This window comes from Zea mays, chromosome 5, assembly GCF_902167145.1.
Source record: "Zea mays cultivar B73 chromosome 5, Zm-B73-REFERENCE-NAM-5.0, whole genome shotgun sequence".
NCBI classification, from domain to species: Eukaryota; Viridiplantae; Streptophyta; class Magnoliopsida; order Poales; family Poaceae; genus Zea; species Zea mays.
This window is the reverse complement of record NC_050100.1, coordinates 215424397-215451673: the sequence shown is the minus strand read 5'-3', so window position 1 is coordinate 215451673 and position 27277 is coordinate 215424397. Positions and strand designations below refer to the sequence as shown.

The following is a 27277-nucleotide window of genomic DNA, read 5'->3' as shown; positions in this document are numbered from 1 at the left end:
TTGGTCAAAATTTTATTAGCAATTACTAAGTGTAAGTAAATACCAAACCTTAATAATAATAAAGAACAATAATAGTAAAATAATCCCAAATGCGATGCAAATGTCAAATTGAATTTAAGTTCCATAATTAATCATGTGAGGGTCCGAGCCGCTCTTGACCGTGAGCACGGCTAGTATACCAGTTTTACACTCTGCAGAGGTTGTACCCTTTACCCACAAGTCGTGTTTCCCATGTCGCCAGGGTTAGCTAGGCCCTTAGACACTACCAAGGTGAATGGCTAGGGATCCACTACGAGGCCTTTACAAAGTTCCACTAGCTTCCGAAAACCCGCTACAGTTTATGGGAAGATCCAGTACAGGGTTCCTGGCTGACCGCCATCGCAGCAAAATCAACCAGGGACCTCCCCGCACTGACCTCTCCCCTACTGCCCTTGCCCCTTTCGGGTAAGGTAGTCTTCCACTAGCTTTCCTAGTTAATCAGCCAAGGGCGTCCCATTAAACCCTTGTGGTGGCACTGTTTTCCCGGGTGGTTCTCCATGTTCCCATTAACATAATGATCTTATCATGAACATAAAATAATGAACAGATAATAGAAAGTGTAGTCATGAGTCATAAATATCTTTATACCCAAATCCACATAAAGCAATAGCATGTACTACCCAAAAATTTAGTAGTAAAACGAGTGGTGAAACAAGGTATAAAGATAGTCAAAATCTAGGGTATCATATTGGGTCCCATCAAAATTAACCTATGCAGATCATTATGAATAATAAGAACATGAATAGGTAAAAGAAGTGATCAAGGGCACAACTTGCCTTCAACGAGCTCCTGCTCAGCTATCTCTACTTGTTGAAGCTCAGGTTCCACAGTGGGTTGCTCGTCTACTCGCATCAACACAATACATACATAGTATAGCCAAAATCAACATCACACCAAACAGATGAATGAAATATACAGTAAAAATCTACACATTAAAATGAAACCATAGGAACTGGAATCACTGAATTCGGAGTTATAGAATTCAAGTTATGAATTTCCTAAGATTTAAGGTGATTATAGTAGGATTAAATGTTAAATTAATGTTCTTACTGTTTTTATGCCAAAACAGAGACACTAAATGGTAGAGAATAATTGTACAAAATTGCAGAAATTGGAATGGTTCAATTTGAAGTTAAAATGAATTTTCTATGCATTTTACAAGTTTCTAGATTTGTTTTTGTATTAAAAATGAATTTTAATATTAATTTCTCTGTTTTTAATATTCCCAGGACTGGGCCCCAATTTCCAGAAAGCACAGGGGTCTGCGCGAATAAAATCCTAGACTCAGTGTACAGTGATAGGTGGACGGCGGGTTCTATTTCATAATTCTGCGGGGGCTCTTTAGAAAAACTGCCCCGCGAAGGGGTATCCTTAGATGTGGGCCGTTGGATCACCAGTGTGCGGCCCAGATTAGATCCACACACGGCCGAAACGGTACATAATCTACACCGTCGGATCTGCGTTCAACGGTCGCGATTTAATTATGCTAAATCTAACCCCATCCATTAGATCTGAGATCGACGGTACCCGAGCTACGTGACGAAGGGGTATCTCTCTTCTAATCAGAGCCGTTCACTGGGAGATCTACGGTTCCCTCCACTTCGCCCCTACATCTAACCATGGCCGTTAGATATGCGATCAACGGTCGACGCAGCGTCCCCTTCCTCGAGCCAAGGCACGACGGTGCTCCCTCGCACGGCGGAGAGCCCGCCGGGATTTCGAATCCGGCCGGCCCGAGCACCAAACAGCAATTAAATCGCGCCACGCAAAGTAGACGCCTCCCTAAACTCGATCCCCCAATCAATTTTAGCCGACTCCGAGTGTCCGACTCGGTACGCGGCGCACAGCGGCGGCGCCATGGCCGGATAGCGGACCCAGGGGGTAAAACTACACCATACTTCAATTCGATAGCGCATAGCCTAAAGGAAGGGATGATGGATACGATGGCGACTCACCAGTGGCCAGCCGAGGTAAGGTGATGCCCGTCCACGAAGCTTGGCGGTCCGGCGGGGATTTTCCGCCACGGTAAGCAATTGACGAGCAATCGACGCCCCTTCGCGGAAGAAGACGCCACACCCACGATCGTGCGATCTTCCCTGACCACCTCCCGCTTCCAATCGACAGCAGGATCCGGTAAACCGTGGCGAATCGAGCACGGCCGCGAGCCCTCTTCTCTCACCCACGATTTTGTGTTACACGTGCTCTGGTCACTACGGCGAGGCGAGTAGGGAAGAGGTGGTGGTCACGAGAACCCCTTTAATCCTCTGGAGTCCAAGTCGGGCAGAGGAGAAGAGGTTGTGGCCCGCCATTGTCGCGCGGGTGGTTGCACGCGCCCGCGCGGAGCTCGGCGAAGCTGTTAGCACACGACCCGGCGCGTCGGTCCCACGTGTAAGCGACACCATGCGGCGTGTGGATGAGGAGTGGGCCCGGCTTGTCAATCATACACGGTCAGCGCGCCATCGCACTACCGTTACTGGCAGAGGGGCCCCGCGGAGCAGTGACCAAGGACGCGCGAGCGGAGAAGGCTGGGCGAGGCGCGGCGCAAGGGGGACTGACAGGTGGGGTAGGGGTGTCGGCGCCAAGGATAGCTTGGGCTGCGCGGTGAGGCTTCCCTGGGTGGGCCGAATTGGAGTCTGCCGGCCCAGGTAAGGTTTTCTCCTTTTTCTTTTTATTTTTCTGTTTTCTTTCTTCATTTTCAAACCAAATTTGACTTAGTTCAAACTTTTGTGGATCCTCTTTCATAAACTCTATTTTTGCATCTAAAAATAGTAAGCCTGAAGATATTTGTGTATACATTTTATTTATTTTTCCATATCTCTTCTCTTTTCCTTATTTTCAAAACTCTAATTTCAAACTTAGGGTTTAATCAAACTTCAAATAATTATTACCTTATTATTTTATCCTCATGGTTTTATTTAATGCACAACACATAAAACTCCAACAAATGCACTTTTTTCTTTATTTTAGCATAATTGTTTTATTTAGACACTCTCAATTACATAGGTGCTCTTTTTATGATGCAAATGAAACACACAAAACGAGGAATTCTCTTTATTACACTTGGTATACAACTTGAGTACTACAAATCCTACCCCCCTTAAAAATAATCTCGTCCTCGAGATTTAAGAAGATCTAGGGAAAAGGTGGGGAAAATCTATACGAAGCTCTTCTTCTCTTTCCCAAGTTGCTTCATCTTCACCATGGTGGCTCCATTGCACTTTGCACATCTTTATAACCTTATTCCTCGTAACTCGAGTCAGAGTATCCAAAATCTTGATGGGGTACTCAGCATAAGTCAAGTCCTCTTGAACACTAAGGTCTTCCATTGGTAACTGTTCTTCAGGCACCCTGAGACATTTCTTCAGCTGAGATACATGAAAGACATCATGAACATCCGCAAGATGATCCGGTAACTCCAATTGATATGCAACCTCTCCCACTCGCTTTAAGATCAAGAAGGGTCCAATAAAGCGAGGGGACAACTTTCCTTTAACTTTAAATCTCCTCATGCCCCGGAGTGGTGACACCTTCAAATAGACATGATCACCCTCCTTAAACTCCAGTAGTCTTCTCCTATTATCAGCATAGCTCTTTTGTCTTGATTGTGCAATTCTCAAATTCTCCCTTATCATTCGAACTTGTTCCTCTGCCTCTTGAATAAGTTCAGGCCCAAAGAACTGTCTTTCTCCAGTTTGATCCCAATACAGTGGTGTCCTGCATTTTCTACCATATAGAGCTTCAAATGGTGACATCTTCAAACTGGCCTGATAGCTATTGTTATAAGAAAACTCAGCATAGGGTAAGCTCTTCTCCCAACTGCCACCATGCTTGAGAGCACAAGCTCTTAACATATCTTCCAGCACTTGATTAGTTCTCTCTGTCTGTCCATCAGTCTGGGGATGGTAGGCTGAGCTAAAATTCAACTTTGTATCCAAGCTCTCATGCAACTTCTTCCAAAATCGAGAAGTAAACTGTGATCCTCGATCAGACACGATCTTTTTAGGTACTCCATGTAAACAAACTATCCGAGTCATATACAATTCTGCTAGCTTGGCTCCCGTGTAATTAGTCCTCACCGGTATAAAATGAGCCACTTTTGTCAATCTGTCCACAATTACCCAAATAGAGTCATATCCTGCTGGAGTGCGGGGTAGTCCAACAATAAAATCCATACCAATTTCTTCCCATTTCCACTCAGGTATCTTCAATGGGTGCAATAATCCAGCGGGTCTTTGATGTTCGGCCTTGACTCTTTGACATACATCACACTTAGCCACATGTGCAGCAACATCTCTTTTCAGTCCATACCACCAATACTTTTGCTTCAAATCTTGATACATCTTAGTGCTACCAGGGTGGATAGAATAATTAGAATCATGGGCTTCTTTCAATATAGTCTCACGGAGGCTATCAATCTCTGGAACACATATCCGATCTTTGAACCATATAGTACCTTGCTCATCCTCCGTGAATTCCGGAACTCGACCTTCCGTGATTAGATCCTTAATCTCTTGAATCTTAGCATCACCAACCTGACCTTTACGAATCTCTTGCTCCAAGGTAGGTTCCAACTCAATGGTGACTCCTTCAGTGTGAGTAACAATTCCCAGGTTGAGCTTCTCAAAATCTTTTGCCAATTCATCGGGTAGTTGGACAACGAAAGCGGAGTGCACATGCTCCTTCCGACTCAAGGCATCTGCAACCAAATTCGCCTTGCCCGGATGATAGTGAATCTCCAAATCATAATCCTTAATGAGTTCCAACCAACGGCGTTGCCTAAGGTTGAGATCCTTCTGAGTGAATATATACTTCAAACTCTTATGGTCCGTGTATACTTGGCACTTAGTTCCCATAATGTAGTGTCTCCAAATCTTAAGTGCATGCACAACCGCTGCCAATTCCAAGTCATGAGTGGGGTAGTTCAATTCATGTTTCCGCAACTGACGAGATGCATAGGCAATCACATGGCCTTCTTGCATAAGCACACATCCAAGTCCTTGGCCACATGCATCACAGTAAATATCAAATCCCTTCTGCAGATCTGGCATAATCAATATTGGAGGTGACATCAATCTCTCCTTCAATTGATCAAAACTCTCTTGGCATTTCTCATCCCACTTGAATTCTTTCCCTTTCTCCAAAAGCGATGTCATGGGCTTAGCAATCTTAGAAAATCCTTCAATAAATCTCCGATAATATCCTGCGAGTCCCAAGAAACTCCGAATCTCAGTAACTGTAGTGGGCACTCTCCACTCCATTATCTCCTTCACTTTAGCAGGATCCACTGCTATTCCTCCATTAGAAATAATATGACCAAGGAATGGCACCTTGTCAATCCAAAACTCGCACTTGCTGAACTTAGCATAGAGTTGATTATCTCGTAACTTCTGTAGCACCAACCTTAGATGTTGTTCATGATCACTTTCATTCTTAGAATAGATAAGAATATCGTCGATAAACACCACGACGAATCTGTCCAAAAACTCCATAAACACTTTGTTCATCAAATTCATGAAATAAGCTGGTGCATTGGTTAATCCAAATGACATAACAGTAAACTCATATAATCCATATCGAGTTGAGAAAGCCGTCTTGGGAATATCCGATGGTCTAATCCTCATCTGATGGTAACCCGATCGGAGATCAATCTTCGAGAATACCCTGGCTCCTCTCATCTGATCAAATAAATCCTCAATACGGGGCAACGGGTACTTGTTCTTCACTGTAACATCATTAAGAGATCTATAATCCACACACATCCGCTGTGATCCATCCTTCTTCTGCACAAATAACACCGGTGCTCCCCAAGGTGAGGAACTCGGACGAATGTAACCGGCCTCTTGTAACTCCGTCAACTGCTTCTTCAGTTCCTTCAACTCCTCTACGGACATTCTATATGGCCGTTTAGAAATAGGGGCGGTTCCAGGTAAGAGATCAATAACAAACTCAACTTCTCTATCAGGTGGCATCCCTGGTAACTCCTCTGGAAAGACATCCGGAAAATCTCTGACCACCCGGATGTTGTCACCAACAAACTCCTCAGGCATAAAGAACATTGCACGCATGGATGAGGAGGTTACTGCAATATTAACTTGAAATCTTTCTCCTTTAGTGGTAGTGAGCTCTACGGTACCTCTACCACATGCTATAACGGCCTTTGCCTTTCTTAGCCATGACATACCAAGGATCAGATCTATACTGCTTGACTCTAATATTATAGCAGTAGCTCCAAATTCTCTACCCATAATGGTTAATGTCAATCTACGTGTCATTTGATTCGCCTCAACAGGCCCTTTAGGTGTAATTACTATCAGGGGTTTTCTCATATTTAGTAGTGGTATTTCATTTGTGTTGGCATATCGAGCAGACATGAATGAATGTGTAGCACCAGAATCAAATAATATGGTTGCAGGAATTGTATTAACATAAAACATACCAATTACGAGGTCCCCACCATCAGGAGTATCATCAACGCTGACTTGATTCACCCTGGCTATAGAATATCCCTTGCTAGGGGTCTGTTGCTTGTTCTGAGCTGGAGTAGTAGCAATCCTCTGTGGGCAGACATTTGCATAATGACCAATCTTCCCACACTTGAAACATTGAGTGCCCGGACTCTGTCCTGCAAACTTTGTCGGGGTGCCCGTGGGAGTAGCCTGTCGAGGAGGTGGAGTCCTCAGTGGTGATTGCTGAACTGGGCGTGGTCCTCCGGGTCGAGTCGGTGTACCCTGTGGTGAACTGTAGCGAGGACGAACACCGCTGCTACCCTGTCCCTGTGAGATAGCCTTCCTCTTCAAATCGCCCAGTTGAACACGCTTGTGTTCAATAGCAAGAGCCTTATCCAACAGTCTCTGAAATGATGGAAAAGTGTGTGCCACTAGAGCATACTGCAGCGGTCCATTAAGTCCTTCAATAAAATGCTCCTGCTTTTTCTCATCCTCAGCAACTTCCTCTGGAGCATATCTCGACAGCTGAATAAATTTATCTCTGTACTCGCTGACTGACATACTTCCTTGCTTCAGCGACAGAAATTCTTTCTTCTTGATCTTTATCATCCCAGCTGGAATATGGTAGTTCCTGAACTGCGTACTGAACTCTGCCCAGGTAATAGTATCCGCAGCATCATGGGCAGCAGTATAAGAATCCCACCAGTCAGCAGCAGGACCAGTCAGACGTCCAGAAGCATATAAGACCTTCTCCCGATCAGTGCATTGTGCAATATTCAGCATCTTCTCAATTGACTTCAGCCAATCATCCGCGTCCAGTGGATCAGGTGAGCTAGCGAATGTAGGTGGCTTATGACTCATAAACTCTCTATGCTTGTCTCGGGGTGGAACTGGTGGTGGTGGTGGAGGCAATGGCACTTGCTGCTGTTGCTGCTGTTGTTGAAGTTGTTGTTGCAGCTGCTGTTGTTGTGCCCTCCTTTCTTGGCGTATCTCATCTCTCTCCTGGCGCAACTCCTGGCGTATATCTTCTCTTTCCTGACGCATTTCCTGGCGTTCTTGCTGCATCTGGGCACGCATATCAGCCATAGTGTCCGCCATTTGCTGCATCACCGCCATCTGAGCAGCAACCAGTGGATCAACTCCGCCTGGTGGAGGATTAGGAGGATTCATCTCTGCAGGCTGCGGCTGAGGTTGTCTATAAATTCTTCGAGTGTGTCGGTTAGGAGGCAAATCAATTCCACCACCCCTCCTGGTATTGACCATCTGAGTTAGATACATATGGTAAGAAAGAGCAGTAGACAAGGCAGTAATTACAATCGTGTTACTTTGGGGGATTTATTAGCTAAGCAGATTAAGATTTCACCTACTATAGCTAATTCAATACCTTATGTTGGTACATGCTAAGATGTCCATCTATAATAATTCAATCAATCAAAGAAGCAAATCAGACATTTAGCATCAGCACAATCAACCAACATTTTTTTAAGAAAATAGTTTTAACTTTTGTTTCGGGTTCCCTAACTCTTAAGAATGTCATAGGGGTAGGGATTCCAAGGTTTGAAATCCATCTTGTCTCAGAGTAGAAAAGGTAAGAATGATCAGAGTAGAACAGTAGAAGGTGAGATAGGATCAAGATGAGTATAGAAAGAATCAGAGTAAGGTAAGTATAGAATGAATCAGAATAAGATAAGTAAGTAAGGGTTTTGTCCATTTCTATCTAGGTTTCGTCCTACAGTCAACATTTCCTCTGATACCACTTCTGTAACACCCGGTTTTAAAGGACAAAGCCGGGTGCATCTCATACATGCGCCAAGAAGACAACATATATAATAACAGAGTGTATAGAGATAAATGTCATAAATCATCAGAGTATTTATTACATAGCGGAAGACTTATTACAAAATAAAAGTAATAAACATGAAACGAACTAAGGATCGTTGGCGCCAATGTCGACTGAGAAACGCCTCCTAGATCAGATCGAACTCCTCAGCGTTAGGCAGCTCCTCCTGAACCACCTGCTCTTCTCCTGTGGGGGGGGGTGTGAGACAGCAAGAGTGAGCTCACATACGTTCATAGCTCAACAAGTCGTGGGGAATAATGTGGCATGAACTCACCAAAGGTGGGAGTTCATGTAGTGTAAGGCTAATCAATGGAATAAAGGCTGAGGCTGAGCATTGCTTTTATAAGTTGGTCAAAATTTTATTAGCAATTACTAAGTGTAAGTAAATACCAAACCTTAATAATAATAAAGAACAATAATAGTAAAATAATCCCAAATGCGATGCAAATGTCAAATTGAATTTAAGTTCCATAATTAATCATGTGAGGGTCCGAGCCGCTCTTGACCGTGAGCACGGCTAGTATACCAGTTTTACACTCTGCAGAGGTTGTACCCTTTACCCACAAGTCGTGTTTCCCATGTCGCCAGGGTTAGCTAGGCCCTTAGACACTACCAAGGTGAATGGCTAGGGATCCACTACGAGGCCTTTACAAAGTTCCACTAGCTTCCGAAAACCCGCTACAGTTTATGGGAAGATCCAGTACAGGGTTCCTGGCTGACCGCCATCGCAGCAAAATCAACCAGGGACCTCCCCGCACTGACCTCTCCCCTACTGCCCTTGCCCCTTTCGGGTAAGGTAGTCTTCCACTAGCTTTCCTAGTTAATCAGCCAAGGGCGTCCCATTAAACCCTTGTGGTGGCACTGTTTTCCCGGGTGGTTCTCCATGTTCCCATTAACATAATGATCTTATCATGAACATAAAATAATGAACAGATAATAGAAAGTGTAGTCATGAGTCATAAATATCTTTATACCCAAATCCACATAAAGCAATAGCATGTACTACCCAAAAATTTAGTAGTAAAACGAGTGGTGAAACAAGGTATAAAGATAGTCAAAATCTAGGGTATCATATTGGGTCCCATCAAAATTAACCTATGCAGATCATTATGAATAATAAGAACATGAATAGGTAAAAGAAGTGATCAAGGGCACAACTTGCCTTCAACGAGCTCCTGCTCAGCTATCTCTACTTGTTGAAGCTCAGGTTCCACAGTGGGTTGCTCGTCTACTCGCATCAACACAATACATACATAGTATAGCCAAAATCAACATCACACCAAACAGATGAATGAAATATACAGTAAAAATCTACACATTAAAATGAAACCATAGGAACTGGAATCACTGAATTCGGAGTTATAGAATTCAAGTTATGAATTTCCTAAGATTTAAGGTGATTATAGTAGGATTAAATGTTAAATTAATGTTCTTACTGTTTTTATGCCAAAACAGAGACACTAAATGGTAGAGAATAATTGTACAAAATTGCAGAAATTGGAATGGTTCAATTTGAAGTTAAAATGAATTTTCTATGCATTTTACAAGTTTCTAGATTTGTTTTTGTATTAAAAATGAATTTTAATATTAATTTCTCTGTTTTTAATATTCCCAGGACTGGGCCCCAATTTCCAGAAAGCACAGGGGTCTGCGCGAATAAAATCCTAGACTCAGTGTACAGTGATAGGTGGACGGCGGGTTCTATTTCATAATTCTGCGGGGGCTCTTTAGAAAAACTGCCCCGCGAAGGGGTATCCTTAGATGTGGGCCGTTGGATCACCAGTGTGCGGCCCAGATTAGATCCACACACGGCCGAAACGGTACATAATCTACACCGTCGGATCTGCGTTCAACGGTCGCGATTTAATTATGCTAAATCTAACCCCATCCATTAGATCTGAGATCGACGGTACCCGAGCTACGTGACGAAGGGGTATCTCTCTTCTAATCAGAGCCGTTCACTGGGAGATCTACGGTTCCCTCCACTTCGCCCCTACATCTAACCATGGCCGTTAGATATGCGATCAACGGTCGACGCAGCGTCCCCTTCCTCGAGCCAAGGCACGACGGTGCTCCCTCGCACGGCGGAGAGCCCGCCGGGATTTCGAATCCGGCCGGCCCGAGCACCAAACAGCAATTAAATCGCGCCACGCAAAGTAGACGCCTCCCTAAACTCGATCCCCCAATCAATTTTAGCCGACTCCGAGTGTCCGACTCGGTACGCGGCGCACAGCGGCGGCGCCATGGCCGGATAGCGGACCCAGGGGGTAAAACTACACCATACTTCAATTCGATAGCGCATAGCCTAAAGGAAGGGATGATGGATACGATGGCGACTCACCAGTGGCCAGCCGAGGTAAGGTGATGCCCGTCCACGAAGCTTGGCGGTCCGGCGGGGATTTTCCGCCACGGTAAGCAATTGACGAGCAATCGACGCCCCTTCGCGGAAGAAGACGCCACACCCACGATCGTGCGATCTTCCCTGACCACCTCCCGCTTCCAATCGACAGCAGGATCCGGTAAACCGTGGCGAATCGAGCACGGCCGCGAGCCCTCTTCTCTCACCCACGATTTTGTGTTACACGTGCTCTGGTCACTACGGCGAGGCGAGTAGGGAAGAGGTGGTGGTCACGAGAACCCCTTTAATCCTCTGGAGTCCAAGTCGGGCAGAGGAGAAGAGGTTGTGGCCCGCCATTGTCGCGCGGGTGGTTGCACGCGCCCGCGCGGAGCTCGGCGAAGCTGTTAGCACACGACCCGGCGCGTCGGTCCCACGTGTAAGCGACACCATGCGGCGTGTGGATGAGGAGTGGGCCCGGCTTGTCAATCATACACGGTCAGCGCGCCATCGCACTACCGTTACTGGCAGAGGGGCCCCGCGGAGCAGTGACCAAGGACGCGCGAGCGGAGAAGGCTGGGCGAGGCGCGGCGCAAGGGGGACTGACAGGTGGGGTAGGGGTGTCGGCGCCAAGGATAGCTTGGGCTGCGCGGTGAGGCTTCCCTGGGTGGGCCGAATTGGAGTCTGCCGGCCCAGGTAAGGTTTTCTCCTTTTTCTTTTTATTTTTCTGTTTTCTTTCTTCATTTTCAAACCAAATTTGACTTAGTTCAAACTTTTGTGGATCCTCTTTCATAAACTCTATTTTTGCATCTAAAAATAGTAAGCCTGAAGATATTTGTGTATACATTTTATTTATTTTTCCATATCTCTTCTCTTTTCCTTATTTTCAAAACTCTAATTTCAAACTTAGGGTTTAATCAAACTTCAAATAATTATTACCTTATTATTTTATCCTCATGGTTTTATTTAATGCACAACACATAAAACTCCAACAAATGCACTTTTTTCTTTATTTTAGCATAATTGTTTTATTTAGACACTCTCAATTACATAGGTGCTCTTTTTATGATGCAAATGAAACACACAAAACGAGGAATTCTCTTTATTACACTTGGTATACAACTTGAGTACTACAGATACCACTTCATCCGAGACTGCTTGGCAGAAGAGAGCATCAAGGCGCGTTACATCAACACCAAGGATCAGCTTGCAGACCTGCTCACCAAGCCCCTTGGGAAGATCAAGTTTGTTGAGCTTTGCTCCAGGTCCGGGATGGCCCAACTTTCTCACAAGACGACGCCCAAGACTTAGGGGGAGAACAATGGAATAAGTCTTGAGCATCTAGAGGACAGCAGTCGCTTTTGACTGTCCTCTGTAGTCCTTTAGCATCTAGAGGACAGCTTGACTGTCCTCTGTAGTCTCTTTAGCATCTAGAGGACAGCAATCGCTTTTTGACTGTCCTCTGTAGTCGCTTTAGCATCTAGAGGACAACAGTCGTTTTTGACTGTCCTCTGTAGTCTCTTTAGCATCTAGAGGACAATCCTGTTGTGTAGTGTGTGTGAGAAGGTGTGGTAGTGCAGCCTCTAGGGCTATAAATATGGGTCTCCAACCCTTAGATGGGTATGGCATTGTGTAGTGTTTGAAGAAATAAACAGAAAATTGCCCCAACTCATAGTGTCATCCTCTTGATGAGAGTTAGAGTCCCTCTACTTACAGTCACCTTGCCGCAGGCCCCTCTTGTGTTGGATGTATTCTCCAGGCACTCCATTAAGCATAATTTGGGTAGAGGAGGTCATAAGCAGCCCACTGATCACATCTCTCCATATAGGACCGAATCCAACCTTTTCCAATACTTCAAGTAAGAAAGACCAAGACACTGAATCGAAGGCCTTGGAGATGTCCAGCTTGAGAAGAATTCTAGGCTGTTTTTGAGCATGTAGCAATCTTGCAGTCTGCTATACTAACATGAAGTTGACTTGAATGAATCGGCCCTTAATAAACGCACTTTGGTTCTTAGAAATCAGCTTGTCCATATAGACTCTCAGTCTGTTTGCCATGATCTTCGAGATTAACTTTGCGAAGCTGTGGATCAAGCTAATAGGCCGAAAGTCCTTGGCAAGGATGGCATCCTCTTTTTTAGGTAAGAGAGTGATGAAGGCTGTGTAGCAGAAGGGAAGTCATACGAAACTACAACAAGAGCCTAAGTGTAGGTTGGTATGCAAGTGTGAACACTAAGAAAACAACTTAAACCACAGCTCACTGTAGGATAAGAAATGAAGAATATCTAATGGAGCTTAACTTTGACTAACAAAAGTCATAGTTTAGCCCATATCCATCTATTTGTCATGCTGCATAAACTACGAGATGTCTCATTCACAGCCAACAAAAATAAACACTACAGTTTGGTATTAGCAACAAATATTGGCTGCTGTTTGGAGCTTTGAATTGGCACCAAAGCCTTGCGTTCAAGGAAAATTTGGCAGCACCAATCCAACAAAGGTGGCCAACTAGGATAACCCTGACTAGACTCGAATTATGAAGTTTGGCTATATTTTGCCAGGGAAAAAATGATAAGCTTGTGGATCCATATCACATTCACAGTTTTTGGCAAACTTACATGAGTCTACCGCTTCTGTGATTGCCGACAAGTTGGCATGGCAAATTGGCAAGAAACCAAAATCTAGAACTTGCCAACATCTTCGCATCACATAGGGTTCGGAAGAGCCAAAATTTGGTAAGGCTCATCAGGGTCATACACCAAACATGTCCTGAATGCTAATAAAAGTACTTAAGTTGGGCACATCATACTGAAAAGCAAATATTCCAAAGGAAACATAAGTTCAGATACACTAACCAAGAATTTTTTTTCTTTAAGAAAGGAAACAGCAGTAAAAATCTCGCTCTCTGAATAAAGCTGCAGTGTTGCTGCTAGTGAAGCTTGTACATTTGATCCTAAAGATGTGTTGAGGAAAACCAACTTCAGAAGCTCCAAGGCATTTGCAACAGCCAATGATTTCCATATGCCTCTTTCAATAATCTTATTTCGGTGATCCTTAATGATTTTTTCTTGAGGTTTGCAGAAGACTTCCATGTTTTCACTTTCTGCATTTGAATGTCTGCATGATTTTTCAGGATCACAGAACCCACTTTCTGAAACTGCACTCGTTTTGGTTTCACCTAGTATAGCCTGATTATTCTAAAATGAAAAAAACATTATTGACAAATATATGTCTGTGTATCGGCTGTTGATGTTAAATGTAGAAATTACTTACTGGCAGTTCCTGAGAACATATTGTGTCCTTTGTGACATCATTATCATTGTTAATGTTTTTTTGATTAACAGGCCCAATTCTCTTGGCCTGATCTATTTTTTCTGTTTGAATTAATTCAAGGACTTCATTAAGTGCACTCTTTATCTCTGGAACTTCAAAGTCATCCCAATTGAATTGCTCACAATCTGAATCCAAACTGTTTTCTTGACTTCTGTTTGAAATCTGGGGAAACAATCTTCTCCTTTTCAAACTCCTTTCCTTTTCAAGATATCTAACATACCGTTCCCCAAGAAGGTTACATAAACACATGACAGCTCCTCTTATCTTTCCGTTTGTTTTCAATAGTAGTGCCATCCTTCTAAGACATGTATGTGGTGGAGCTGGAAGATCAGAGAGAGACTTCCAAGGTACACGATAATATCTTGCCCCAAGTACTGCACGCACTCTAATGTATGCCATCAGAAGTTTTCTACAAATAATAATAAAATGGTCAGGACCATCGTGCATGATCATCAACTAAAGTATTGAGGTTTAGAAATCAATTTTCAGACCAAGCATGGGCAGACAAAAATAATAATACCTATCAGATTCACATGTCCAAAAGAATCTTTTACTTCTCATGCAGCTCTTTCTTAAGATAGCATACCGACTGATCATTGGTACTTCTTCATCAACAATAGGTTGCTCCAATATTTGTTCAGCAGATCCACTTGCTTGTACTGTACGTTTCAGAAGCTTCAGGCTGGTCCCATCGGCACGTCTCTTTCTTCTCACAGGAGTCAATCCAGAACCAACTCTTTGCTGCTTTTGTTTAGAAGTAAAGCTGGGCTGTTCATGGAGCCGAGATTGCCTTTCATATGAAAGGCGAAGTACCTATATGGAACCAATCCAGCTGATCAGCACACTAATGAAGAACTGTATACAGAATAGACAATGAGAAATGCCAATCAGCACGAAAAGATAAATAAATGAAACAAACAAACAATAGTAAGAAATATCCTGTCTCACAATGTGCACCACTGGACCTAACTCTAGCAGTGGCAAAGCTAGAGTGAATCGGAGGGTGCACATCCTTTAAGGGTGCATAATAACAATTTGTAGTTGGTGCATATATGGTGAAAATCTAGTCTAAATCACTAGTTTTGCAAATTTATATGGGTGCATTTGCACCCAGTGTTGTCTACCTAGCTTTGCCCCTGAACTCTTGCCTGAGTGAGTGCTATGCAAGGTAGCTTTGAAGCAGCTCGCACATTGTTACAGGATATTTTTGTACATGTGTCCGATTTTTGCCAGTGATGTTACATTCCAATCGATATTGCAATTGCCTTTATTTATTTGTTCTTCCCAGGTATCTATTATTCATATTATCTATAGCACCGAGTTTTTATCCACTAATTAAACCAAGCACATATCGCTTTTGTTGCATATTGTTCACTCAATCAGGGTAAACCAGAGGACTCACCATGTATCCCCTTGCCCTTATATTCCTTATTTGCCCCATCTGCCCCTACGCTGTAGAGTGTAGCAACAACTATTTCGCTAAGCATACCGTCTCTCTCCCTCTCAACCTTTTGCAGCATGTGTTGTGTAAATATGTTAAGATAAGGTTCCCTTATCCATCAAAACCCCATGACAGAGAGTAGGGAAGCATCTAGAACTAGAAGGGGGAGATCACAGGATAACGACACGGTCAAGCAAATAATGCAAAGTAGCACATTCTGTCTCACGTGCTTAAACGCAAAAAACTCAAAGATGGTGACAAATGAACCATTTTGCATGTTAAAACAGTGCACTTCATGCTACTTATGTTCAAACCTGTGGTAGCATAGAGTTAAAAACACAAGCTAAAGAAATACAGAAATGCAAAATGAGATTAAATTAATATAGTGCTTCAGATCAATAAATGATAACGAAGGAAAATCTAAACGCATACCTGCTCTACAGAAAGATTCAGTTCTCTTGCTATTCTAACACAGTCTTTAAAAGGAATTTTCCCCTTCTCACCAACATCCATAATACGCTGTTGCAACTCCAGTCGTTGTTCAGTAGTCATGACTCTAAGTGAACACCATGAACGACGATGAGAAACCTATATGAAACAGAACATCATATATTCATATAGTATCAAAACAATGTAAATAAATGCTCTGGTCTAAGAGAGCTAGACAGATAGCCACTTCCAGCTAATACAGTTTCCAGTGGGTATAATGGGTTTCAGTAATAAATAGTGGGAAAACTCTGACAAGTAACAAGGATTCAGTAATAGATAGTGTAATGATTCTGACAAGTAACAAACAATGAAGTGCTTGCGGCTGTAGATCTGCCAATATAAGCCAAAAGGTACAAACAAGCAATAGAGTCGATACTGGTGTTTAGATTCAGGAAATTAAGGGTTGTTTGGTTTGAGGAAAAACCCTGTTCTAGATGAGGTAGTGCATTATGAGTTCATCCAATGATTTTGGTGGAATTAAATTTGGATGACTCCATTCCTCACGCTTGTAGGGGATTAGTTGGTGATGGATCAACCCATCCATTCCACAAACCAAACATCAAAGTGAGGAGTGAGACGATGGATCACTCCATGCATTAAACCAAACACACCATTAGTGTTTCAAATAGCTCTAGCAGTAGTGAGACTTCTGGCAACAGCACTTCGGCAGCTAGCGAAGAGCTGGCTGTTTGTAATGCCTGTTTTTTAGAATGACTAACTCAGCGGAGTCCGATGTCCCAGGTATGTCCCTTCCCTCCCTTCCCGCGCGTCCCTTCCGGGGCCGACGCTTGCACTCCCTAATGCCCCACACCGACGCCCACTCCAGGGTCGGCGGCCACCTTCCAGGGGATCGCCGCCGCCCCTCCCTCCACCCATTTAGCCCCCCTGCAGGCGTCCGCTTCCTCCCATCCTCCTCCTCTATGCGCGGCTCTGCTCAAGCTTGACGGGCGGTCCAAGCCTGATCGCTGGCGCGCGGATAGTCCCGCTAGTGGCGGCTCCTGCAGCTCCGCTGGGAGTGTCTCCTCTGGCCCCTCCTTCCGCGACGTGGTGCTGCTTTCCCGGCCTTCTCCGGCTGGTCGGACTCCCAAGTCTGGGCCTCGGGTGTCTCTATGCAGGGAGCTTCAGGACGTGGTTCTCCAGTCATCGGTCGTGGGGGACCTACGAAGTGCGCCGCTGATGGTTGGCAGACAGTGGAGTCCCGGCGTTCCAAGCGGCCGCGTCTGAAGGCTAGCAGGTTCCAGCGACCTGCACCTGCCAATCTTTCCGGCAGGTGCTTCAACTGCCTCTCCCCAAGTCACCTGGTCCGAGACTGCCGTTCAAAGACAAGGTGTTTCAAGTGCTGTGGGCTTGGGCATAGGGCGTCCCTCTGCCCTGTGGCTCCAGTTCGTGCTCAAATTTCCACATCTGTTCCCAAGCAGACGGTGTGATCCCGTCTTGGTGGTGTCGTTCCAGGCAAAGCTTCTGTTTGGTCCCGTCTTCAGAATCAGCAACCTCCTGGGACCTTGCAGTCTGTCTAGAGCAGACTTCCCCCTCCGTTGTCTGGTGGTCTGTGCCAGGCGAGGCGCTTTGTTCATCCTGCAGCGCCTCGAAAGGTGTGGTGGAGGAAGACTTCGGTGGCTACAGTCACAGGCAACCAGTATATGATTCAAGGGATGGCTACTGACCATGCAGTGGGCGCGGATGTCGTCACTATCAGGGGCCGCTCTCGCCGTCGTCACTCTCGCAAGAGGCGAAACCCCCCACCCCACCCCTCCCAGAGATGATGGGAGCAGGATTTATGTGCAGCCCTGTTTGCCTTCTCTAAGGCTTGTACCCCCATGCTTACTGGGTTGGAACCACGCCATGACTGTTGCCAAGGAAGATCTTCGCTTGGCAGTGGTTGTCTCGGTGATCAGCAACCGTGACTCAATATTTGAATTCGAAGTGGCATCCCTGCTCTCACCAAGATTGGAAATCGCTGAAGACTCCCTTGTTCTCCATCGTTTTATCCCCAAATAGTTTCCTGCTGGTTCTCCCGTCTGAAGATTTGGCTCAAAGGCTTGACACGAGGTGGTCCATTCAGCGGGCTGCGACTTTCACAGTGGTCTGCAAGCGATGGTCTAGATTTTTCAACTCTTCTGGCAGAACTCTTCCTCAGCTGGTTGACCTAGAATTAGATGGCATCCTAGTGCACATGTGGGAGACGACCACGGTGGAACATTTGATAAACCCATTTGCTTAGCTATTTAAGGTGCATCTGGATACCTCTGGCCTGAGTGACCTTGTTTCCTTCAGATGCTCTGCCTGGTGCATTGATACATCCATGATTCCGGAGTCACGAGAGCTCTGGATCACTGAACCTCTGCAGGCGCCTACTGGAGATTCGCAAGGAGTTATTTCTTTGGGTTATTCAGTGAAGATTAGACGGTCTATCCCTTCTTCAGCTGCTACTGCTCCTTTGGTCTCAGCCTCACTGTCATCGCCTCGTGATCATGATGATGGCCCTAGGTCACACCGACGGCCTCGGTCACACTCACCACGAGGCGGACCACGTGAAGACATCAACACTTTCAGTCTTGGTGAGCAGGGATAGCAACAACGTCTAGCCAAAGAAAGGCTGGGACCAAGATGCTTGGATTACAAACAGACGAATCCTAACTCTTCTGTGCTGGACAATTCTGTGGTTGGCCCTTGCTGCGATCTCATCGAAGAACACCGTGCGGGCCTAGACACTCCCTCCGGGGACGCCTCGGCTCCGGTGCGCTTTGAAGAGCAAATTCAACATGCTGCCATCTCTAAACATGCAGAGCCTAAACACACTAAGCAGAATTTCGCGGATGGTACTTGCTGCGATCACACGGAAGAACACCATGCGGGCCTTGAGACTCCCTTCGGAGATGCCTCGGCTCCGGTGCACATTGAAGACCAATGCAGCGATCAGCCGATCACACTGCTGAACACCGTGCGGGCCTTGAGAACCCCTACGGGGATGACTCGGCTCCAGTGCACACTGAAGAGCAAGCGTAATGGGGGTCTTCTTTGTTTTCGACCACCGTAACGGGGGTCTTCTTGTACTGATCCATTTTGGATCCTTTTTTCCTCCCTTCTTAATGAAATGATGCGCATGTCTCTTGCACGTTCGAGAAAAAAAAAGAATGACTAACTCACTAAATGATTGGTATCTCAATTATTCTCATGAAGGACTGAGGCTAAAAAGATGGAATGCTGAGTATTCATAGAATGAATAAGTTTGTTCACTTCCATTCTCGTAATGCATGTTTTCTATAGAATGGTTGATTCGCTAAACGACTGTTAACTCAGTAATTCTCATGAATGACTGAGACTAAAAGATGGAATGACTGACCTAGATAAACTATGAGATAAATATGTCAAGTAGGATCTAGTTTTGAAGCTTTCGTCGCGATGAATACAATGGTGAAATCGGTTTTCAATTTTGACACTCGGTTCAGTAGATGTTTTTTTAAACGGAACATCAAGTCATGCATGGACGCGTCATTTTTTGGGAGTGGGAGGAAGGTTGGTTGGCTAGGCGTGCGCACAAGATGTGTGTTAGGGAGTGGTGCCAAAATAGCGTGTGTGTGTTTTACTAGATACATTGCTTTAGCTATGAACCTAAACATAGTGTATATCTAAGTGCGTAGCAAAAGTTCTACATCTAGAAAAGCCAAAATGTCTTATAATTTGGAACTAAGGGAGTATATATTATGAAATTTTCTCATGTCAAATCCAAGTCACTATTTTCACAGTTGTCAATATAAATAGTTAACACAGCTATATTAGCATTCAAAGTTGAGGAATTTGATAATTCAAATTCGAAGGGTCTGTTTGTTTTCATCCATACTTATATAAGATAGCTTATGGCCCAAGGGCAGTATGGTAAACACAAATATGGGAAACTTATTTCGGCATCAAGGGTGGTGTTTCTCACCGTACTGCCCATGCCCAGAAGCTACCTTATGTAAGTTGGGGAGCAAACAAACAGGCGCTAAGTACATTTATTCAACGTATGCGATAATCCTATGCATCAATGATGTACAGCAGATGAGACAAACCTCCGGGATAGAACTGCCAGGGAAGGCACTTAACGGGTCAGCCAAACCAGCTGTTAAATAACAGCACTCTAGTGTTTCCCAATAAGAATCAACAAACTCTTTCTTTGAAAGTACAAAATCATGCCGAATTTTCCGATGATTGTTCAGTTGGGAAGATGGAAGAATTCTTGGCATGGGTTCTTCGATGTAAGGCCTGAGCTCCATCGAATGTGTATACATGGCATTTGACGATACACCAGCATCTTCTAAGAATTCTTTTGCAAGCTGAACTAGCTGTGAAACATAGATAAAGTGGTAAGTTTGTCACAACCTAGTCACCTACGCAATTAAGGATTAATTATTGAACAATATAGCAAGTATCAAACATATGTGCCAAGTATAGCAATTACTGAATAACCTTTAAGATTAATGTTCGGTAATAGTTTTCAGGAGCACGCCTAAGTTGTAGCTTTTCACAAGGCTAACTACAAATATTAGAAAAGAATAAAGTTTATTACCTTGAGCTTGTCCAAAATATTTACTAAACGTGAGAGTCGGCCATTGGCATGAGTATCCAAGATCTGATTGTATTCCTCTGTAGGTATTTCTGAAAGTGTTTTTCCAAGCCTACACAACGTTATCATGTTATCAATCTTCTTTGCTGACCCAACAATTTGTAGAAAGAGTTCAAGGGGCATTTCTTTCATAGCTGCTTCCATAGAAAATAACAGGCATGATTGATTAAGGCTCTTATCATACTGCCCTGCTTTGGTACAACCAAATGCATTGCACCAATTTGGCAAAGAATTGACATAAGCCCACAGAAATTTATGAAATAACTTTGCTCGAATCATCTTTGCGCCTATGAATCCATTTGCATACATAGCTTCTAATAGTAATGGTTTGTAAACTTTAACTCTGCGTGAAATCCTCAGACCAGGTATGGCAGTCATATGTTGATTTTGCTTCACTTTAGCTGCTGCACCTGCGCGAGATTCGGTGTCAAAGTTCCTTTGTCTGGTCCTAAATTGCTCCACAAGTTCTGGTGACACGTCTCTAACAGAAGAATGCAGTATTACATCAAAGAGACGACTGCGAGCATAATTTGTCACCAATGGAGCACTGACTTTGATACATTTACAACTTCCCTCTTGCTGAAGCTTATTCAACGTGCGAGTCAATGTCTTCCTATCCATTATTTTCCCGTCCTTCTTTTCAAGCCGTTCTAACCATTTATGTAACTCCACCTTCAGTACAAATTTCTTCTTCTGCAGGGCCCAAAAGAGAAAAGACAACCAGAATGATCAAATACAAGTAGACATGTGGCACACAAAGGGATAGCATGAACATGAACACACAAAAAAAGGAAATGTTGGAAGCTGAAAGTTGCTGTTACTAACTCTGACTAGGATTTAAAAAGAATTGTCTAAGTAGTAATACTTGCTCCATTCAAAAATATATCAAGTGGTCTCCAGTATGGCAGTATGCCACTTCGAAAATTGTTGTACATGAAAATGATAAAAGAATTGTAAAATCTTAAATCTGTTATATTGCTAAAAAAATTAATGAATACAGTGGCAGTTATCCAAACTACCAACTCATACAATTTACTTCGTTAGTTTGTCACAATCAGAGGATTTAACTGCACAGATTTTTTTACTACCAACATATATTTGAAAACGGGGATAGTATTACCTAGGGTGACAAGGACAAGAATGCATGTGAACATTTATCAAAGCCCACAAAGTATAGGCTTGTTTCATGGGTCATGGTGACCACAAATATACAGAGCCCAACCCTTTGAAGAAATATAAACGATCAAAATAGTTTAATATGGAAAAAATACAAAATAATGGAGTACAATTGAAACAGTTTTATCTGGAAGAAAAATATGAAATGCTAGAGTAACTATCAGTACCATATCACCATACTATATGGCTATATGCAAAAACCAGGGATACCCCACCCCATTAAAAACATACTGGCCTAAAGCCAACACCTAGAAAAAATCTGACCCGTTTCTGCAATTTCAAATTACGAACACAAGAAATAATCGAGTACATGAAAAACAATAAATAATAATAAGATAAATAAGACCAGCACATGACAGGATGCATACACAATGCAACTGAAATATGGAACAGGTACTGCATCAAATGTACAGTAAATTCCATGCCATGACATTCAATATTGAACTGTCACAAATATTAAATTAGATACACATTTGCATTTGATAGATCATTTATGCAAGGAATCTCGATTGACAAGTACTTGGGAAGCAACCTTTAACATGTGTAGAATCCTTCTATGGCGTTGATCATCAGAAGATAATGGACGGCACCGACGCCTCCTCTGATTCGAAGCAAGTTTATCTAGGAAAAAAGCATGTGATCACTTACATTGAGTTTAATAGCAATTTGGTTGCAACCTAAACATATATAGCTTGCCAGTTTGCCAAGAAAAAGATTAACTAATCCCATATGAAGAAACTTAACTATACAAAGGGGTGGTAATGCATCACGATTCAAATGTTTCTTCACGATTCATTTGAGCCCTTAATTAAGTTTAGTTCAAAAATGAATAGAAAATAGAGTCTGATTCTAATTCTAATATGATCCGATCCTCAAATTTTATAGTGTAAAATGTAAAGCCCATTACCACCCCTAACTATACGCAGGAACTATAGTAGTAGCCCGCAAAGTCAGGGCATGGTATTACTTGAAATTTTTTTGAACTGATAACCACCCTTAGCTGAAAAACTTATGAACTTTGGGAGAGACAACCAAAGAGCACACCCTTCGTGATTTAAATAAAATATGACTCTGTGAGGAAAATATATGCAGGATTTGAAACAGATTATATTGTCCAGCTATAGAAGTATAGATGCATTAATAGATATATGCTTCGAAAAAGCATAAAGCTCTATGGATCTACTAGTGATCTTAAAGTCAAACATGGCACAGTTTATAGACAGTACAGAAACTGCGAGCTCTTACTGCAGCATGGCAATCCCCAGATATATTAACCACAGAACCTTAACCAAATGAAGAGAAAAAAATTGTGCAAATCTAAGTAATTGTACCTTCTTCAACTAACTGGGAAACTGCAGCAGAAGCATCACGGTTGTTCTGGATATGATGTCCAATTGGTTTGTCATGGTTCTCTTCTTCAAGCAAGAGTAATTTGCTCTGTGAACTAGGTGATTCCAAATCTTTAGATGAAACTAGGGACCACAAATCCGAACAATCATCACAGTCTTCTGAGAGTGCCTCAAAATTTTGCAGAGCAGTACCAGCTTTGTAGAGTGAGAAGTTTTTTGAAGTCCAAATTCGGTACTACGATGTCTTGTCTGGAACTTCTGCTTCCCATGTTAGGTTGAATTTTTTTTAGCATGGATGATACTCATTTATGAAGTTTTTTTGAATTGTTGAGTCCAAGATGTTTGCCAATCTAATCAGAAGTTGTATTAGACATTAGTTACTAATTTTAAGATAAACAAAAACAAATTATCATCCCAATCAGATGACATAAGCAAACAAAATCTCTATCACATAATGATATGTATTCAAGCTTCTCCATATATTGATCATCAATGAATTCTAGGGTTCAACATTCAAGGCAAGGAGCTTTTGCTCATGGGTCTGTTTTCCACTAGGAAGCATATTGGCTTATTGGGTCAACCGGTCAAGTAAAAATGCCATTACTGTACCCGGAAGCTGCTCTACCTTTGCATGAGAAATTATTCATGTTAACATGTCCCTAAATAAAATAACCTATTGCTGAAACTAGTCCACAGCCAAGCGAAACAAATATCTTCAGGTTTAGGCAACCATAATCAAGTATTGAAGAAGAAATTAGGTAACGTAACATGTATAACTCAAAAGGAGCTGCTCGAGGTCCACGATCTGACACCCTGCGAGGGTCTGAACCTCACCTTGTTCCATTTGCTCTCCGGCGTGTGGGGCTAGTGCCGGGGTGTTGGCCTCTCGAGGCATGACAAGTTGGTTTCCTTCACCGTGCTCCTTGTGCCTGACATGGAAGCACTCCCGAGTCGAGTCGTAACCCTCATCATCAGAGTTGTAGTCATCGGAACCGTCGGAGAGGTAGTTGTCACACGTGGATAAGAAATGTCGCATGGTCCCGAGATCACATAGCCCAGAGAAGTCTAGGCTAGGACCAAAATCATCCTCTGCCTCAAATCCTACGTACTCCAAGTTTGGAGAGGTTGCAAGCAGGTCTAATGCCGACCGCAGATGATGACCTGGGAGTTCCTCATACATACTAGTGTAGGTGCTCGTCGTATAGGGTTAGCCTGGAGGATCGAAGCTAAACCAGAAGGGGGTGGGATTGAATACCGATGGTTCCCCCAGTCTATTGGTGGAGTCGGCACCTAGGAGGGGGAGCCAATGAAGCTGGCACCTCCCGACCCATAGGAGGGGGAGCTGGTGAAGCTAGCACCTCTCGATCCACGGGAAGGGGAGCCAGTACCTCCCGATCCGCGGGAGAGGGAGCCGGTGGAGTCGGCGTTGGAGCAACGTATGTTGATGTCGACACCCCGGGCATGAAGCTAACGCACGATAGGTCATCGCAAGGGAGTCTACGTCGTCAGCCTGCTTGGAAGCATCGGCTGGGCGTGGAGCGCTGCCCATGGCGCGGTTGCGGTTGTTCCATCTCTGTCTCCTACGGTGAGAAGGACGACGACGGAGGTCTGTATGTCCCTCCTTTGGCCAGGTGAGCAGGCGTGGTCGTGCTCCCTGGCTGGGAGAAATGGTAGTCAGCGTCAGATGGGTGTCTATGCGCGAGGAGCACCATGTCATAGCCGAAGCCAAGGGACATGAACTTGAGACTCTCAGACCAGATCATCGTGCCGAGCTGCAAAGGGTGCTCAGGATTGGCCATCTAGAGTCTTGGTGGGAACGTGGTGTCAACACGCAGCGAGCCCCTACCTAGCACGCCAACTGTCGGTGTTTTGATCAGAGGGTCCAAACCAACACGTTAATGTGTGATGCGTGTTCCCGTCCAGATGGTGATGCAAGAAGACATAAGATTTATTCTGGTTCGAGCAATAGAAGGCCCTACTTCTAGCAAAGGGGGATGAGACTTGTATCATCTTGCACCTAAGTGCTTGTAGTAGGGGTACAAGATGGTCGAGAGAGGGAGTGAATCCTAAGTCTCTGTGGATGATTGAGGCAAGTGCCAATATCGGTCGTGGAGGGCAATCGGTGAAGTGTGCTATCCTCCTTTTTCCTGGAAGCCCTGGACTCCTCCTTTTATAGCCTCAAGAAGGGATCCTAAGAGCACAAAGGTTTATCGTAATGTGGAGAGGAGGCATCCCATGCCCCTGCAGTAGTATGGCCATCGGAATGGCTTCTGTCCTTGTTGTTGTCATTGATCAAGAGAAGGATGTCCAACCCCTATATCCCGTATCTTGACCAATAAGAGAGCCGAGGCCCGGATCGGGGGCTCGGATGCGTACCCGAGCCCATTTTGTGGATGTGTTATTCGAGTCGTAGTTGTTGAAATAATGATAAGTATGGTGAAAAGCGCATGATAATTCCTCCCATATGGCATAAAGTAGACTTGACACCAGCCCTGTAGTTTCTATAGCCATCTCGTTGTCAGTTGTCTTTATGGAATGGTTGGTGGCATCGTACGTCCTTTTGTCGATGTTATTTAGGCCGAGGCCATGCTTGGGCGAGGCAAAGATTTCTCCCGAGGCCATCGTCGGGCCTGCGCCTGGACACACAAATGTGTATGGAGTGGTCAGCACAGTAGCCGGAGTGGTCGTCTGCGCGATTCGCGTGGAGTTGGTGGTATGCCCTACTGCCAGGGCAGTTGATCGAGACCAAACTCGGGCGAGGCGGAGTTTCCTCCCGAGTCGGAAGCCATCTTCAGGCTAGGTGGAGTTCTCTCCCGAGGGTGAGGCTGTGCTTTAGACATTTGCACGTCCCATTCAGAGTTGCTTGGGAACAGCGACCAGAGTGGGGGAGCAGCGTCCGATTTTCGTGGGCGTGCGTCATCTTAGTCGGTGAAAGTAGATGGGACCGCTGTCCCATCGTCCTCTGTTGACTGTGGTGTCACATGGAGCAGATATTTGTATCATCGCATTTAATGCGCATGTCTTCATGGTCCCCGAGAACTTTGGTCGATACCGGGCTCGAGGCTATCCTTCGTTCGAGATGAGCTTAGGTGAGACAGAAATTGATTTCTGTAAAGTGGGGCCCTCGGCCGAGTCAAGGATTTCACACGGGCACAACCTTCACACGAGGATGGGCTCGGGCAAGACGTAGTTTTGAGCGACCGTTGAGCGGGGGTCCGGGCGAATCGTGATTCAACCCTTAGTGGCCTCAAGGAGTGCGTTTTTTTGTTTGATTTCTTAATACTCAGGTGTTAGGTATGCTTAGGGACACAATCCAAGTACACTAATTATGATACCCGACACCTTGCTACTAGAGGCCACCCTCGGTTTATCTCTATTTGGGCCCGATTAATTGGCTAACAGGGGAGGCTAGTTAGCAAAATCGTCTGGTTTATCTCCCTTTTTATTTTTGAAACTTGTTTGATTTTTATTTTTAAATCTTTTAAGTGTTTTCAAATTTGGTTTATGTGAAAAGTCTTAAAATACTTTATAGTATTTATAAAAAACTGGCATCAAATTTTTCAAAATTTACAAAATATTCTAAATTTAAATGGGTAAATCGGTGATACGGCCTTACGAGCCGCCACCGATTACTGATTTACTGGCCAATTAGCCGGATCAATCGAACGGTTTCATGAACCTGCTAGGCCCTGCCTCTACGTATGTTGTGTCGTGCCATGTGCGCTCGCCATGCTATTGTGAAGTGTCCAAATGCTTGCCTCTTCATGAGGAGGTTGAGGCCAAGTTCGCACTTGCATTCACCCTCTGCTTGCTCTCCTTCAATGCTCAAGCCTTTCATGATTGGCCTATCTCGTCATGTCTTGCCGTAGAGCATCTCAAACAATACCTCAAATTAGTGTCTTAAATTGAAATATGAAGCTTTACACAGTGAAAAATATTCCAATAGTACCTCGTTTTATAAAATTTGGTCAAAAAATTATAGGGCATTGTCTGAAGTGCCTCAAAAACACCGTAGTGGGCTGTCCTATAATCTAGATTTAAGGTTTTACTGTTGGAGCGAGGTATTTTGTCCGTGCCCTAAATTCTACAAAATATACTCATTTTTAAATTATAGGGCAATTTTATAGGTCACATTGTTGGAAATGCTCTTAGGTCTCAATTCTACAAACAATATAATATGCAGTGCAAAATAGTACTTTGTCCGGCTATTTACACGGTCTGCTA

General features: G+C 44.1%; 1 pseudogene; it reads right to left on the bottom strand.

Annotated features, from left to right (window-relative positions):
• LOC118471967 (uncharacterized) overlaps window positions 1-24089 on the bottom strand; it is a 49562-nt pseudogene extending 25473 nt beyond the window's left edge.
• Window positions 24090-27277: the final 3188 nt, after the last annotated feature.